General features: G+C 29.4%; 1 protein-coding gene across 2 annotated transcripts in view; it reads left to right on the top strand.

The window, feature by feature from the left end:
• Nucleotides 1–3,544: 3,544 nt before the first annotated feature.
• The window catches only part of nuf (rab11 family-interacting protein nuf), a 657,890-nt gene continuing 646,317 nt past the window's right edge, over nt 3,545–15,117 (top strand). The window contains exon 1 of one of the 2 annotated variants that reach the window (XM_075368607.1): nt 3,545–3,825. The gene's annotated coding sequence lies outside the window, so the exon portion shown is untranslated. The remainder of the gene's footprint in view (nt 3,826–15,117) is intronic. The other variant, XM_075368608.1, reaches the window with a different exon arrangement.

Genomic DNA, 15,117 nt, shown 5'->3' with positions numbered 1-15,117 from the left:
TCCTTGCGATTCCGATTTGTTACTGCTATCCATAAACTCCACTGTGTTTGTACGCGCCCCCGTAATAGAATATCGAAAGTTAACCGAGTAATTAACGGTTTCATTTCTAAAATTGTAACCTTTTAAATAAGGTATATATCATCGTAACTCCACCAACAATCAGAAATTATGTTCGTTCCAGGTTTATACAGTCCTTTATAAAACTTAGTAGCGTGTCTTTCTTTCGATCGGAGACCGCTTATACATTCTTTTGTTTATTAATTCTTGCAGACACGCACTACTGAGGCTAAATCGTCCTCACATTGCATTTTCGCCTTAAAAAAGGAATTAGTTTATTTCCATTTTCCCGCCAGACCATTCCTGCCTGTATTACTGGGTTACGGAGTAACATATCCGCATACACTTCCCTTACAAAATGTTTTCAATCAGTTTACAGCTGCATTATCCGTACCAAATTCTTCGTTAAAAAAACTTAAAACTGGTATATTTTCTATTCTATGCGTAAGTAAATAAATTCCAATATCACTTTACTGAATTGCAGCCACAATCGGCTCCGTAAAAAAACAAAATTTCGACAACTCGCGTTGGCATATTCCTATATATCTTCCTTGTTCTTTAAGGAAAGATAAATTTCATAACCTTGTACGGGAAATTTAGAATTATGTAAAATCTCTTTGGCTTATAAAAAACGAAAGAATGTTATTTATGTGGCACTTCCGTATTAATCAAACAATCCTTTTTCTATTTCCTGTTAAGCCTCCGGGAATTTCCGTTACTTCAGAGGTATGAGTGTAAATGAAGTGTATTCTTGTACAGTCTCAGTTCGACAATTCCTGAGATGTGTGGTTAATTAAAATCCAATCACCAAAGAACACCGGTATCCACGATCTAGTATTCAAATCCGTATAAAAATAACTGTCTTTACTAGGACTTGAACGCTGGAACTCTCGACTTCCAAATCAGCTGATTTGGGAAGATGCGTTCACCACTATACAAACCCGGTGGGTTAATCAAACAAACCTATGTTTGATGAAAATAACCAATACTGACAAGCTCAACAAATGCACGCAATATACGATTGTAATAATTAGTACACAGCCGATTAGTACACAGTCAACGATGTAACAAAGACAGGTTGAAATATAATTACTAAAACAACCGATAAGGTAATCATTATCAATTTAATGATTTATATAATTACTCAATCCGTAAATAATTTACATAACTATATTAGTAATTCAGAAAATGATTATTAAGGGATATGTCCGCTATCGAAATAAAACCTGATAAATTAAAAGGAAAACAGAAAATTGTAGACCAAGATGAACGGACTGAATGATGACTATGTTAAAGATGTAAAACCAAGAAAACATTAAACGGAGAGAAGTAGAAGGCAAGTATATGACAATTGAGTGTTCTAAATGTTCTATTAAACTAAGAATATTGATGATGATGACGATTTGTTTATTGAGGAGAATATTTTCTTTACATTTAATATTCAGTAAAAATTATTCTCATAGAATTTGTTATTCTTAAGTAATAATTATTATCATATTTTCTTCTAAGAACACTATGAGTCCTATGTTGAGTGCTGCTTACCTTTCTTAGCTTCATTCTTTTATTATACGTTGACGTGATTCGGAATAACTCCATTATCAAAAGTTATTTTACTGGTACTTAGTACCAATACAATAAGTTAGTATTGGTATTAGGTACCAATATAAACTTATGAACCAGTACGTTTTGTATTGGTACTTAGTACAAAAAAAGGTAGAAAAATGAAATAATAGTGTTGGATTTTTTCCTTACTTTCAAAGATATTGACGTACTTATACTGCATTTCAAAAATAAGATCTCCATTTGTAGCTACGAAGTAAAATATTTTGAAATTTTATTTGCGGATTAAAAGGAGCGTATGTTCTTAGAACCAGTATAATAAGTACTGTTAAGGTAAACATTATTCAAGATAGAAATTATTCTCATAGAATTGAAGAATTATTTAATTTTCTACAAACACTTTCTTAGACATATTTGTTGTGGATGGTCTGAATATAAATAACAACTAAAATCCGTACTAATTTCTGTTGCCGTAACTTCTAGATCAATTAATTAACACAATATGACTCCGATATAACGCGGCCATACGGGACAACTGTTATATCCGCGTTATTTCGAAGATAAAATGATATATGGAAAACAACATGACCAATTAAAATATTATCGAATGTTACAATTGAAAATGAGAATATTATGGGCTAAACAAGAATACAGTGCTGAGTATGTATTATACAGTACTTAAAATTTTGTAGCTGGATTTCATTTACATACTGTTCGAAACTGTTAACTACGGTAGTTGTACAGTTTTTCAAGCACTTTTCCTTAAAACCTAATTGAAAGTACAGTACTGTAGTAACTGATTTGAATTAAAAATACAATAAAGTAATATAATACAGTACTTTATAAGAACACATTCCTGTATTAAAACAACATAGGTGTACACAATTTAACACGTGGATTTAAAACAGATGTTTGATATAAGTATGAAGTTATTTTTGTTTGCTTCATATTTTTATACAGCTATGTATAATTTCACAGAGGTAAATATATTATCGTATTTATTTATTCTGATAAATTTAAAAACTAAATAAATATAAATATTTAAATGCGTTTCTATAATTAAAAAGTAAAAAAAAAATTATATCTGATATTTATTTTTTTGAGGGAGGACGTCTTTCTATCCGAGTGATAGTCGTATCCGTGTTATTTTGACCATGTTAGGTAGGTTTTGGTTTCTTCCCCCTCCCAAAAAAAAGTTTGCAAATTTTTTACCTGAAAGTAACTCAAAATAGCTGGAACTATTACCTTAAGCCGGAGAAATAACCCGATAACACAGTAACATGCTGTTTTACACCGATCATTTTAAACATTTTCCTTATTAACATATTTTACATCTTAAAAATATAAGCATTATTACTTGTAATTATACGTATAAATTATAAATTTAATCTAACCAAACTTAATTTGAATTATTTTTAGTTATTTTCAGGTGAAAAACTTGCAAAATTTGGGTGGGGGGAGAAACGATAAAGTACCCCTCGTTATAGCGGGATGGTACTGCAGTTGGATCAAAAACTATCATTTACATTTTCATTAATATATAATGAAATGAGTTTGTTAAAAAATTCGAGTATATAAGAAGTTTTACAATGAACGATGATGAAAAAATGTCTGTATTATATAATATGGGAATATTTTTTTAAATTATTTTATGGCATATATATATATATATAGATATATATATATATATTGTAATATTTTATCGAATAAGAAAGATGAACTGAAGAAAAAGTTGAGTAGGGATTATGAATGTGTGAGTGAGTAGTATTTGACGGACTGGTATGTTTTATAGCGAGCTGTATGTACAGTATAGGTAGTGTTGGTTGGCTGCAATGAATAAACGTACGAACAGCGGCAGCCGTCAACTGCTTTCGTTAACATAAGAGTTGCTAGGCTATCGTCTGTTTAGTTAACTCGTGGACGTGGTCTCGATCGGAAGTACATGTGGTTACGTTGTTTGTATGCGTGCGCGCGCTGTTTGTTTTTTTTTCATCAGTTGTATCGTGTCTTTATTCAAATTTTATTTCTCTTTATTTGTATTCAATTTTAAATTTATTATCAGTCAATTATTTTTTTATTATTACTACAATGTGATCAGTGATTTTTATTAGTTTTTTTTAATAGTGTTTTTATTACGTATTGTTTCTGATTAGTTTATCAATAAAAGTATTTTAATACACCTCCATTTGTTCCAGACTTTTGTTAAAGGTAAGATTTAAAATAATTCTCTTTCTGTGTTTGAATAAATATACATATATTTTTTTTAAATTTTAATTTCTTAGAAATTTCTTCGTTAAATGACATATCAAAGTAACGTACTTACGTACATTGGTCCGTCGACCAGTTGCAAACTTTTAGGTTATTGTTAATATCACCCGATATAAACATTATATTACTATTTTAATTTTTATAACCATTTATATTTATTTATTTTATAAATATAATTTAACCAAACTTAACGTACGCTCGCAAAGCTTGATTAATTAATGCAGCAATGTTTTGAGTATTTATAAATAATAAATTCAGTAATTATTGTAATTATTTATTATTTAAGTAATCAAAATATTACCGTTAATTAGTGGAGGTTAGCGAGCGAAGCGATCGTAGGTTAAGATTGATTAATTTATTTCAATAATTATAACCAATAATGCTTATATTTTTAACATGTAAAATATGTTAATGATCCCGTAACTTTGAAGTATTTTCAAAGTTACGGGATCATTATGATTATGGTAGACAGGCTATATCCAATACGTACCCATCCAAAGTAAAAGTTTTTGTTTATGTTTCATTTCTTAAAAAAATGAAGTAATTAGAAAGAATTTTTTTTTACTGAGTTAAGAAATTTTTAGAATTATTTGAATAGATAAACATATTGATTAACGTTAATTAAATTGATTCCAAAATATATTTAAAACTAACAAACAGATTCGAATGAAATTTGAAACCGATATTCCGTTTTTTCGTTAAGATGGTTTCAGTTTTTTCGTTCAATTATTCAAAGGTTGGGCTACGAATGAAAATAAAGATTTCAATTTTTAATAAGGTTATGTATGTCTTCTATTAAAATAATCATCTGAGATAAATTTCAGTCACTTAATCACCACTTTACCACTTAATAACTTTCAACCAACTTAGTTTCACCCGGAGACATGTATTCCTTCTATCTTGATAAACAATGGTTTCGCAAAAATAAATATTTAATAAAATATTAATTGGTGATTTTTCTAACAAAGTGCGGCATAAATTTATTTAAAAAAACTAATGCATTCTACGTCAAGCATAATGTATTTCAAGAAATCTTTTCGGAACTTTTATTTACCTCCCTGAATTTAATTACTCCTTGGTATTAAAATCTAAAGATCAGAATTTCGTGAGATATCCTTTTTAAATTTTTTTGACAAATTAATATCGTAAAGTTTTTTCAACTATTTTTTATTATCATAACTACTTTCGTAACTAGAAAAATGATTTTATTAATTTATTTATTCTTGTAATAAGGTACACAAAGAGATCATTCATCCCTTAACATAGTAGTATTATTTTTTCGTAACAGAATCTCTTTTATTCAGTACGATAATAAAATTAAAAAAATCTCTTAACGTGGTATCAACTCGAAAATGACAGATTAAAGCGAACGACAGGCAAGTCATAATATAAAAAGCATTCTGAGGGGTTTTCATAGCGGTTGATAAGATATGAAAAAATGTTTGGGATGTGAAAATAATCGAACATTTCAAATAAAAAAGTTCTTTTTAAATTTTTCATACTTTAATTTTTGTCCTTAAAAATTCCAGATTGCAGGTTATGTGTATCATTACATCTATCAAGCTAAAAGGATAATGAATGTGAATACAGAAGTAAAATTTACACTGAATCACTGATACTTGCGAAACGGAAAATATTATTTTCAAATTAATGAAAAATCAAGACTCTTTTCAAAATTGTTTAGTTAAGAGGTATATACTCGTATCTATTTCTTACAAAATTTGATTGTGTCACACATTTCTATTTTTATAAATTTTATATTTAATGCTTGAGTGAAGAGGTCTCTGGTTTTAATAATTCCGGTTTATTTTTAGATTAAGGAACATAAATAATGAACATTCTACTTTAGATTTATTAAAAATTAAATTAACTAAATCATTAAAACTATAATTATTTATTGTTAGATATTTTACCTTACATAAAATACTCTCCTACTTATGAACGGAGAAAACAAATTAATCACTGAATTAAAAACTGTTTTTCTAAATGAAATTTTCTTGAGTAAAATTTTATGTATTAGAAATATCTAAATAATTTACGTATTTATTTAATAATATTTCTAATATTCATTCTAATATTTATTTATGTATTAACATCTATATAAGAAGTGAGAAAATTTAATTAAATAAATGACCATATCTACACGGAAGATTTATTTTGTTAATAATATTCGGTATGCCGTCCACTGGTTTCCCTCGCTTCAATAAATATAGCTAAAAATTGTTCAAGTGCTATCCAATACAAAAGTCTAATAATCCATCGTTGCTCTTACCTTTGTGTTCATATAAAATATAAAATACACATTATAAAGATGGAAATTCACTAACTTTATTACAAACAAAAGAAAAATAAACAAATATTTTATTTGATTTTCAGAAAATTACTTCAAAAAATCACAACAATTTTATGAAAATCTAATAACATATTTTATTTATTGTCTTTTGTTGTGATGGATTTTCTTCAAGTAACGGCTTCATACAACGATTTTAACTGTTCTGAAGCGAGTGACGTTCGGTGCAAAATTGCTATCCAAGAATTAAAAATGTATTAAATTTTAACGGTTAACAAGTCTTTATTCAATTTTTTAACTAGAGAAAAAATTGTTTAATAATATTTAGTAGTTTATTATGGAAAAACAAAAATATCTCGGCTATAAAAATTAGAGAAAAAAAAGAAATGATAACCTTTTTTTTAATTAAATACTTTATAATTTTATTATTTTAGAAATATAATAGTTTAGTTGAATAATTTTTTTTATTTATATTTATATTCTTTTTTTGAATCTTTATTTTTTTAATACTTTTTATTTATAGTTTCACAAAAAATTAAATTCATTTGCGACTTAACAGTGTAATGTAACTGTATCGGTAAATTTGTAGTCTCGAACAAACTCAGGTCGACTACTCCTGAGACGTGTGATTAATTGAGACCCAACCACCAAAGAACAACGGTATCCACGATCTAGATTTAAATCCAAATAAAAGTAACCTTTATTAGTAATTGAACCTGAGAACTTTGACTTCGAAGTCAGATGATTTACGACGAGTTTACCGTTAGACCAACCCGGTGAGTTATTTTGAATCTTGGTTTATATAATACAATGAAATCTTATTTAACTTAATATTCATTTCTACTAATACCTATGTATACGGTTTATTTCTAACTTAATGTCAATAAAAAATATTTTCTCTGTTGAATAATTAAATCTTTTGATTCAACCATTAAGTTTGTATTTTGTAATGATTTTTTGTTTGAACAAATTACAATGGAATTCTCTATTTCTAAAACAACAGCGTATTACGATTAATTAATTAATTAAACAATTAACATTAATAAAAAAATCGCCCTTTAAAACGAAGAGTAGTTAATTAAAATAATACATAACAATAGAATATTTCTGTATTGTTTTAGCACGTTTCTTTCCAATAATACGAAGCATAGTTATAAAAAGATACCTGTAATATTGCTATTGTTTTGTTTTTCTATTTCAGGTGTTAATGATTTTATTTTTTTAACGTACAATCCAGTTATTTATTTTAATTAAGCAGATTGTATTGTTAAAATATTTAGCCCTATCACTAATATTTAAGTAAATCATTTTTCTATTATAATAAATATTATAAGTGGATTACATCCACATTTTTGCGATGTCAGAAATTTTTGTTATAAACATACCTTCATGTAACACTATTGTATAGGAAATATAATTTATTTAGCAAGCGGAGAGCATTGTCTGCCTATTAAAACTGTCTCTATGTAGCATAAGCAATGAACGCTCGTTGCTAGCGCATTGAGCTTTATAATATAGACCAAGTAAAGATCAACAGTTCTTTCCTTTTTATTATGTCATTATTTTTTTCTCCATATATATATATACCACAGTACTTTCGATTATTCGGTGTCTTATTGTGAATAACACCGAATTGATATTATAACTTGTAAATTCTAAAAAAAAAAAATAAAATAAAAAATTCATATATTGTTATCTGTATGAAATAACCGTTAGTAAATTGTGTTGTGGAAGCGTAAGAGTTAAAGGAACTTGCCTTTCCATACGGAAGCTCGACAGATTGAGATTTTATTAAATTTTATGGTATGGATATTTTTTTCAGTTTTCCATCCTCCATTCGTAATAAGATTTCCGATTAAAAACACGTTTCGACCAGGTAAACCTATTATATAACACAATTAATTCATAAAGGATTCTATCGCTTTTCGAATAAGGAATTTAAATTTAGGGTATATCAGTTACGGACTCACCACTGATTTTGATAAAATTTTGAATATTCCGTATTTAGGACGTAAGTTATTCGTTACAATTGAAATTATTAGTCGAAAACGCCTTTCACTCGAGTTACGTCCCTCATAATTTACAAAGTATCCGCACCCAAAGTTTCGTTATTTTATACTATACACGTGTTTATACATTATTTGATGACTAAATAATTTGATTTCAGTTAAACTTACTTAAGAATTTAACTAATATACTAAAGGTTATAAATTACTTATAAACCAATCTAATCTTAACCTTGTCCTAAACCTAACTAAATTCAATTAAATTTCGCTTAAACCAAGTTATTTACTCCGTAAATAGTATATTACACATTTACCAAAACCCACATATTAAGCTTAGTATGACTCAATTTAGTCTTAGTGAATTTAATCTCATTCTAAATTTAATTTTGACAAAAAAAATTATTTAGTCCAATTGTGCAGTGCCGAATTACGAAATTTTTTATAAGAATACTGTGTAACTTACTAGGGATGTAATTGGGCTGAAAGGCGTTTCCGACGAATAATTTAAGTTCTAAATAAGGTATATTCCTAATTTCATCAAAATCCGAGGTGATTCCGTAACTGTATATAATTACCAAGAAATGTTTAAATTAAAATGCAACTTACTACGGAACGCAAGTGTTTTAATTTGAAGATGTTTTAATCCCTCGACTTATCGCAAAACCTGGACATCTGTCCGTTGCTGATTGACTGATGTATATTTATTTTTACTTGAGGTTATGTATTTTATTTATTTTTAAGATGGTTGGAATTTGAGATTGTGTTCCGATCCTTTTGATAAAATCTTAAGTTTGATAAGATTTTACTGGAGTTATTCCTTAGGAAATTTACAAAATTTTTGCATCCTTCTGTCGTTGCAATTCCTCTTCAGTTCTCCTCTGAAAGGTTTATCTGGAATGGGCCGTGTGGAACCCTAGTTTTATAGAGGGGGTAATAACTCCGACTGCGGAGAGCTTACATGCTTAATAATTCTATTTAGAAACTTTTATTCCACTGCAATTAATAAATGATGTTTCAAAACAGAAAAGCTATATTAATTCTGCAGTTTTACCATTATCTACCTCATTCTAACTTCTGGTTGTAATGGATGTATAAAATCAAGTTTAAAAGGTATCACTAAGAATTATTTCTAAGACAAGTTTCTTCACAACCAAATACTACCAAATATGACGAACATGTCATTATGGGGCAACATTTGTCTTCGTTTCTGAACACTTGGTTTAATGTTGAAAACGGTAAGAAGGCAACGAGGCACTACTACCCATCTCTTTTCACTAGTAAGCCTGATATAGAGTGCCAGTAGCTGATCTTGGGATTGGGTATCCTGTTTTCGGAAGAGAATTGTGATTCGTGGCTGGACAACTATAATCTTATTATTATACGGTTATGTGCCCTGAGGAAAGTCCTTTGAGGCATGTCCATAACTCTCTCCATTTTTCTCTATTTCCAGCTAAAGTTTTAAGTTCTTGATAACTCTCATTTCCTTTCAGATTATTTATAAAACTTACTCTTTTCTGGATTTTTTTTTCACCTTTTACTGATCTTTTTTAGCACCGTTTTAATCACTCTTACTCTTATGATGATACTTCCTAGCCAGTTAGCTTTATTTTCCTGAATTAAATTCTTTCCTCATTAAATCGCCTCATTTAATCCTTTTTCTTCGCGAGAGGAGGAAAATCTGCTGTCAGATGCCCAGCAGCCCTTACTACTGGGTGTGTGAGGTTTCCCGCCAAAAACGCACTAAGCGGGGACTCTCTAAACAATCTCCCCCTAAATGCCTAAAATGCCCCGGTACCCGCCATGAAGGCATTACACGGGACACAATAATGGGCCCGCAGAAGGGCCGGGTAAGCGCAGATCTTAAGAGTTCCGCATGTCTCATCATCTAATGAACGACAACCCGCAAGTGCGGACTGCCGCCGGGTCCGTGTACGAGAGGTCCACCAACCTACGCCCCGATGCCTTGCAACGGATAATTTTGCCCACAAGGCTCATTTAATCCATTTAATATTTTCTAACCTCCTAACTCAAAGTCCTTCAGCCTTTTTTCCTTCCTTTTCTTAGTATACATTTTTTACATCCGTATACATAATACATAATATACATAATAACTAACCATGAAATCTTAAAATTACAACAAATAAAATGTACGTATTTAACTATTTAGATTATGACATCTTGAAGTCACGTAAAAAATGTATTCCTTTGCGCTCTGTATGACATATTAGAATGTAATTTATTTACTTATGAACGGTTCTCATATGAATTTATATAGAGTAATTTTCGTAATTTTTTTGGGAATTCTTATCATCTACCTCCCAAATATTAACCTTTTAACGTTTCCACTTATCCTTTCAGTTTAATTAAAATTAAACTAACCTTCCGACAGACTTAAAATATAGAACAATATTAAAAATTAATATAAAGCAGCATGTCATGAATGATTCAAAATCAACGCTCATCATAAACTACTGAAGATAAATTAACGAAAATTTTATACACGTTCTTCTTACAGTGTAAGTGCACATTAAGAAAAGATATTTAAAATTCCGTATTCAAATGGTTAAAATGGTGTAACAATATAATTTACTAATTTTTTTTTTAATTTCTCGTAAAAAATGAAGAAATCAGCTTGATTTTTGTTGTGTGTTATCTTTATGTGAATATCAAATGAACAAATTCGAAATTTTTCAAAATTTTATCTTGAAAGGGGTGAAGAAAGGTAAATAAAATTTAAAGAATGACTGCAAATTTTCCCGATTTTCGACGGTACTAAACGAGTTATTCACTCGATTTCGGATTGCAAATACTCTTCAAGTAAATATCTAAAAACTTTTTCGGTTTTTTTTTTTAATTTCAATTTTTTTTTAAGGGGTTCAACACCGTTAAAATATGTGTTAAAATATCTCCTTCTAATGCCATAGTTTTAGAGTCTTGAACTTTGACACTAAGAAAGTAAAAAATGTACAGCTGTATTTAGGAGATGTTTTTTTCTGTTTTGCCATAAACAGAGATTCTTCACGTAATAAATAATTAATAAATCTCATTCTAGTTGCAGAATATATAATAATTTTTAGAAATCTTTCATATACTGCTTTTTACTTTTTAGTGTCTTTAGTACTCGTACTTTCACAGAGGTTTCTGCTTCTTTGAAAGGATTTTTGTTTTAACATTAATAAATAAATAAATTAAAATTTTAAAACTGTCAAAGTATTTATTTTCTCAGTCATTGAAATAAATTTCCAATAAAATAAAACAAATAATTTTTCTCAATGACAAAGATAATAAATCAAATCGTACTTCTAAATTAATATACTTTTATCTAATTGCATTTAGTAATCCGTAGGAAGTAAAATTTATCTCTTCAATAAATTTTAAAATTTGAATTATAGAGAATGATTCAGGAGGAAAGGGAAATAATTTGAGAACTAATTCTAGAGCTTGAAATAAGGAAAAATCTTAATTAACCTTAATCTTAAGGGTGTCCCATATAAAACGCAACCCAACCTTATATTGGTAGGTAATGAAATAATAAAAAGGCGTGTGTAAATGTAAATGTAATTTTTATTATTACCATCCATTACCTTACATTTAGAGTAAATGTAGGAAGTGGCCGCCATCTTCTTGAATACAAACTTCAATTCTTTTTACAGCGTTTCTTGCAACTTTTTTCAAAGTTTGTGGCTGGATATTTAATACAGCTTGTTCAATATTGACTTTCAGTTGTTCAAGTGTTCGTGGTTGGTTGCTGTAGGTTTTTTCTTTGAGGTAACCCCGTAGAAAAAATCCACCGCAGTCAAATCTGGAGATCTTGGTGGCCACAAGCCTCGACCGATAACACGATTACCAAAGAATTCCTCGACGAAATCAGAAGTTGAACCTGCGTAGTGCGATGTCGCACCGTCATGTTGTAGCCAGCAGTGTCTGTCTTCCTCTTCCAAGAGTGCGATGAACTGAAATAAAATATCCTGATATCGTTCTGCATTAATGGTGTACTCGAAAAAATAGGACCGATTATTTTCTTCCGCGATATCGCGCAACACACGCCCAACTTCTGCGGGTGTAATTGTTTTTCGTGATAAACGTGGGGATTTTCAGCGCTCCAAATTCTACTGTTTTGGCTGTTTACGTAGCCATCCAAATGAAACCGTACTTCATCTGTGAAAAATAACGAATCCATAACATTAATTCCCTCACGCAGAAATCGACGGAACCGTTGACAATATTGTAGCCGTTTTTCTTTGTCGGGCTCAAGAAGTCGATGAACCGTTTGAATGCGATAAGGTCGTAATTGTAATTGTTTGATCGCCCGATGAACAGTTGATTTAGACAAATTAATTTCAGCAGACAAACGTCTGATCGATTTATTTAGCGAGGCGAGTAATCGGTCTTTGATTTCAGCGACTGTATCTGTATTCAACACTAACGCAGATCTTTTGTGTTCCTTGTTATTAACAGAACCAGTCTCTCTAAATTTTTGCAACTAACCTTAATACTGATGTTTTGTTAGGAGCTGGTTTATATGGGTACTTTTGGCGAAACAAATCTTGCGCTGCAACCACTGATTTCGTACTGAAGTACGACTCAACAATGAAAACACGTTCATCTAGCGAAAACACCATCTTGTCTCTAGCAATACACTGAACGTTATGATTCCATGGTTGTTACTATCGGTAGTGTTCTACTGCGTCGCCCCGATGTTCAGATGTTGGACGAGTCCATTTCAGTAGCGAGTAAGGGAGTAAGCTTGACTTTTGAAATTTCATGGATGAGTGATTGATGGGTTGCGTTTTATATGGGACACCTGTATAAACATGTCTGAAAAAGGTCGGATATTGAGTTACGGCTAGCGAAACATTTTGCCCGGATTTCAGTTCCTCCGGTGAAATGAAGTCACACTGAAATTTTTAGTCTGTATATACGGAGTAAATTTTTTATGATTTCTTAAGGTTTTGACCTGATAATTGAATAAAAAAGATTCCAGAACTGTATCTTCTGTAGTTTTCATGATAACCAACTTAAAACAAAAAACTTCGGTGACGAAAAACACGTTTTTTTTTTTTTTTAAATTTGAAGTAAAACTTTGTGAAATGACTAATAAATGCGTAAATTTTATTATTAAATCTTATAAGAAATTTAATTCTAACAAAATTTATGTAATAAAGACTATGAAAAATAAACAAAATCAACATATTTTATTAAAAATAAAACAGATCAGAATTTAACAAATAAATGTTATAAATTATAAAAATTAAAAACAACTGTAATTAATATGTCCTTTCATTATAAATTATTTGTTATTTAGAACTGATTTTAGTGGAATAAATATAGACGTTTGAAAGATTAAAATACTAATTTAAAAAGCAGTAACAAAATAAACAAAAAAAAAAAAAAAATAGTATCAGGAAAAAGACCAATATAAAATTTAAAAAGTACTGGCAGGAAAAGAATAAAAGGGAGACTTAGAAAAATGTTATTCACATAGTCATAGTCATCGAAACAAAAGCAAAAATCGTAAACCATAAAATATCTCAGAAAAATCTGTTAAAAGTTTTATATTTTGTTGATCCATTTGCTTCTTTTATAATATTTTAATAAATTATTTTTTTTTAAATTTAAGAAATCTTTTAATGAAATATTATTAATTAAAACATTTAATTAGATTTTTTATTAATAAAATACTCATGTGTTAAACACAATTATATTAATTGTAACGGAAATAATACAAAAGTATAAAAATCTTTTTTAAATGAAACGAACCATTAAATAGCATTTTATTATACTCTTGCGGCAGTTATTTTCCAGAAAATTACTCTCAGCTACTCTTTTATATTTAAAATTAAGTTGTTTTATTTTTTTTTAATTTTACCTTGAAGTCATTCAATTAAAAGTATTTTTATGTTTCATTTCATTACAAAAAAAAAAAGAAATCTGATTCAGCGTTCGTTTTAATTTGCATACCTAATCAACATAAGCGTCTATTTTCTGTAGGTTTGTTTTTATGTATTAAGATAATAATTCTATAATGTAAATGCGATGTTTATTTTAAATGACTATCATCTTGTATAATGTTTACTTAAATAAATATACTGCTTAACATCCTTAAAGGAAATAATAAATTACGACATCGGTACTTCCTTTATATAAGTATTTGTTTAAAGCTAAAAACTTATAGAAAAATTAATATATCTGAACGGATAAATTTGAAGATAATAATGATTTTTTTTCTACTAGATGTTTCCATAATTGCTTCTTTTTTTTGCCGTTATACTTACATCATGTGGCTTGTTTTTACTTAAGTTAATGACTGTAATTATTTAATAGATAAATAATGCTACTGGAATATATGCGTAATATTAATATGTTGTACCGAGATAATATCCGATCCATTATTATTAACCGTTAAAACAAAATAAACTGTTTTGATTTGATCACAGTATCTGTTACGTTCAACATTTTTTTTAAAATGAAAACCTGAAGAGAGAACGAAATATATACCCAAGAGATACATACAATTGATTTTTACAAAGTTAATATGCATGTCCTGTGTGGAACAGATCAACACACACCAAAACGGTTGATATAGCGCTGAACGAGACCTGTCGTTTAATAATGGGATGTATGAAACCCACACCTATTGAAAAGTTGCACCGAGCGGCAGCCATGGAGGAACCTGGAATACGTCGAGCTGAAGCCGAGTACATTGAAAGGTTCAGACAATCTTTCGATACACGACATACAATGTACCAGATGGAGCGACCACCCCCTCCTAGACTGAAATCGAGAAAGGGATTTTTGAACTCTACATCTATCGAGCCTCCTCCATGGTTCCCAAAAAGAGCTCCAACACCTCCAGGACATGACCTTGACTGGCAAACGTGGGTGACTTTAAACCGGCTTCGAACTGGGGTTGCACCAACCAGAGTTAACCGCGAT

The sequence above is a fragment of the Lycorma delicatula genome, chromosome 6, assembly GCF_047948215.1.
Source record: "Lycorma delicatula isolate Av1 chromosome 6, ASM4794821v1, whole genome shotgun sequence".
NCBI lineage: Eukaryota > Metazoa > Arthropoda > Insecta > Hemiptera > Fulgoridae > Lycorma > Lycorma delicatula.
The sequence above is the reverse complement of the archived record's forward strand: the minus strand, read 5'-3'. Positions and strand labels throughout refer to the sequence as shown.